The sequence below is a fragment of the Populus nigra genome, chromosome 2 (assembly GCF_951802175.1).
Source record: "Populus nigra chromosome 2, ddPopNigr1.1, whole genome shotgun sequence".
Lineage (NCBI taxonomy): Eukaryota > Viridiplantae > Streptophyta > Magnoliopsida > Malpighiales > Salicaceae > Populus > Populus nigra.
The window spans coordinates 22,563,503-22,566,702 of NC_084853.1; positions in this window are offsets into that span (position 1 = coordinate 22,563,503).

Below are 3,200 nucleotides of genomic sequence, written 5' to 3' on the forward strand. Positions count from 1 at the left end.
CGCAGATGCGAATTCGGCAGCGCAGAGATTGGCAGCCTGCACGCATATGCGAATTCGGCAGCGCAGGCATTGGCAGCCTGCACGCAGATGCGGATTCGGCAGCGCGCAGCAACTTGTGCAAGTCAGGGGCTCGACTTGGCACGATTGGAAACTTGGGCGAGGGACTGTCCAAGGCATGGGAAAAGAGCTCTAGGCGCTGGGACGCGCCAACGAAGGCACACTGCCTAGAATTCGGCAGCGATGGATTGCGGCAGCCTTGCATAGGCAGGAATGGATTCGGCAGGCAGCATGCAATGGTCTATGCGAGTCTTTGAGCTTGTGACTTGGCATGGACGTGGGACTTAGGTGATGGACCTTCTAAGTCAGCAGCTGACGCAGCAGAAACTGGCAGCTGGGGCTGGCAAGCAGACAGCCCGAAAATGGGGGAAGTGGCAGCTTCATGGGAGGCAGAACATGGGAGCATAACTTGGGTGCTGGCCGGGCCACTATGTCCTGAAAACATGGGATAATGGGTGTGAGGTAGTGCTCCACCATGTCCTGAAAACATGGGAGCGTGGGGGAGAGGTAGTGCTCCACTAGTTCCTGAAAATGGGGGATAATGGGGAGGAGCCTTTGCAGCTCCTTTGCTTGTCTATAAATACAAGATGCAGCTCTTGTGTGTGGGGAGAGCATTCGGGTGAGAGTGTTCCAAATGTAGAGAGCATTCGGGTGGGAATGTTCAAAATGTAAGGGCGTTCGGGTGGGGATGTCCAGCATGTAGGGGCATGCAAGAACACTAGTTAGAGGTAGCTTGTGTAGCATGTAAACTTTGTGCATAGCACACATACGGATTTGTGTATAGTTTCCTTTGTGTATGAGATTAATAAAGGTTGGGAAAGATTTCCTGTAAAGCTTGTTGTGCACTTTGATTCCTATTCTTGCTTGTGTATTCCGCTTGCTTAGTTACTAGGCAAACACGAGTGGGAGTGGCGAGGGAAGGCTGAGTCTAGTGAGGGACTAGGCTGCCGCACGGGTTGGATTTCGTTGCGAAAAATTAACCCCGTGACAAGTGGTATCAGAGCGCTGTTGCTGTCTTTGCAGGATGACGGGAATGATTCTGCGGCCAAATCAACGGAGTGATTTGGGAGGACTACTGCTTCTGCCAAGGGATAGGCAGATTTCAGCGCAATGATCAGCAACGAGAATGCTGATGTTTCTCTGGACAAATCGAAGGCACTGATTTGAGGGAAACATTGCTGCTGCCGATGGGACTGGCAGAAACTTTGGAGGAGAGCGCAGCTTGCGTTCTTGACGAAACGATGGACTGTTTCGTAGCACAGACGATGGGCTGTTCTGTGAGGGCAGATCGAAGGGCTGATTTGTTCCGAACCATTTGAGGTAAACTTTCTAGCATTTTGGGCAGTGTTGGTGTTCAAAAGGGCTGCGGAGTTTTGGGGGGTTTAACTCCATGGGCGACGCAAAGTGATGATGAAGGGATCAGCGCAAAATGGGTGCTGATTCGGCCATTGAAACTGTCAGATGGACTGGCAGGCTTGAGAGCAGGGTCCAGCGGAGGGGCTGCTGGGTACTTCTGTATTTTCGTCAAAGCCTTGAGGGAAGGATGGGGCGAGACAGAAGAAGAAGCAAGTAAACGTGGAGAGCCTAAACTTGTTGCTGCTGATGATGGACTGTCAGACGAGAAGGCAAATCGGTAAGAGTTCGAAACTGAAATTTGCATTGTTGTTCTCTTGCGATGGAAATTACTTTGTATGAGATTGTTGCCCAAGGAGGGGAAACCTTGAAGTTGTCATTGTGGAAGATGGCGTTTGAGATTAGGCATACGTAAACCTTATACGTTTGCTAGATGACCGAGATGGAATTCAGTCATCATGAGCCAGCATATATCGGAGTGGATGCGGTCTGGCCTTGCTTGCTGCCTTGGTGGCAGAACGTAGGGATTGTTGTGCATCTCAAGGAAGGAATGTTCAGGGAGATGAATGTTCAGGGAGGTGAAAGCAAAATCCAGAGACCAAGTTGAGGGCAGACGAATCTACGAAGATTTGTTGTGCTTACTGCCTTTGGGGAGGCAGAATTGATGTCTTCGGTGGAGACCTTGATGATGGATAGTTCAGGGTGAAGAAGACAGTGGCTGAGATAGACTTTAGTCACGCTGGGACCAGGATTGGAGGCATAACAGAGGAGGCAGTACCGTGGGGGTGTGTCTCAAAGAGTCTGCGCGATGTCGAGGGACAGACTGGGTGACAGATTCGGCAGCCGATTCAGTGGGCTTGGTGTGGAAGCCAAAATCGTCGACGAAGATGATTTTGTGTGCTGTCTTGAAATCAGTACGAGTGGCTATTTTGGGCATTGCGATGGATTGCAGTGATGGAAGCAAAATGCCAATGACCTTTGTTGGGACAAAGGGTTGCGAGTTTTCGGTGGACGAAACATACAGCGAAGGTTGAAAACAGTTGGGGCTGTTTTGCGTCAGCGAAATCTTGTGTGCATGACGAAGTTTCTGGGGCATGACAGTAGCGCATGGGGGAACCAGGTCAGACGAAACTTGATGCTGGGATGCTATGTGTTTGTGCTATGGCAGGTTACAAATGGACTTGGAGGGACTTGCCGAAAGACTTCGACATGAGATGGAGTTGATCATCGAAACTGAGTTGGTGCTGGGCGTAACAGCACTGTCTCATTCTTATTTCTTGCAGGTGGAGAACCTAAGATGGCTGATGACAAAAGGGAGTCAGAAGCCAAGGGCAAGAAAATGTTTCGGAATCATGTTTGGGCTGTTTTATTTGCGAGGGGAAGCACTTCGCAAGGGACTGCCTGTTGAGAGCACAGCCTAGTGCTACTTCCGTGGGGAAGGATGGAGAAGAAATGGCATACGTAAATCCTAGACGTGTGCTCAACACTAAGGAAAGAGTTAGTGTGAAGGGGGCCAGCTGAGTTGATGAAGACTTAGGAGCGGCCAAACTGCCTTGTGCGAGGCAGACTTGGGGGAGTTTCAAAACTTTGACGATGGACAGATCATGGTTTAACTCCAGGCGTGAGGATGCGCCAACGAAAAACACACTGCATTGAGTTCAGCAGCGATGATCAAGCAGCAGCCTTGCAGGGGCAGAGGCGAATTCGGCAGGATGTGTTGATTGCTGAAGAGCAGACAAGTAAGCAATATTGGTATACTTGCAGTTTTGGGGCACGCAGAATGGTTGAAG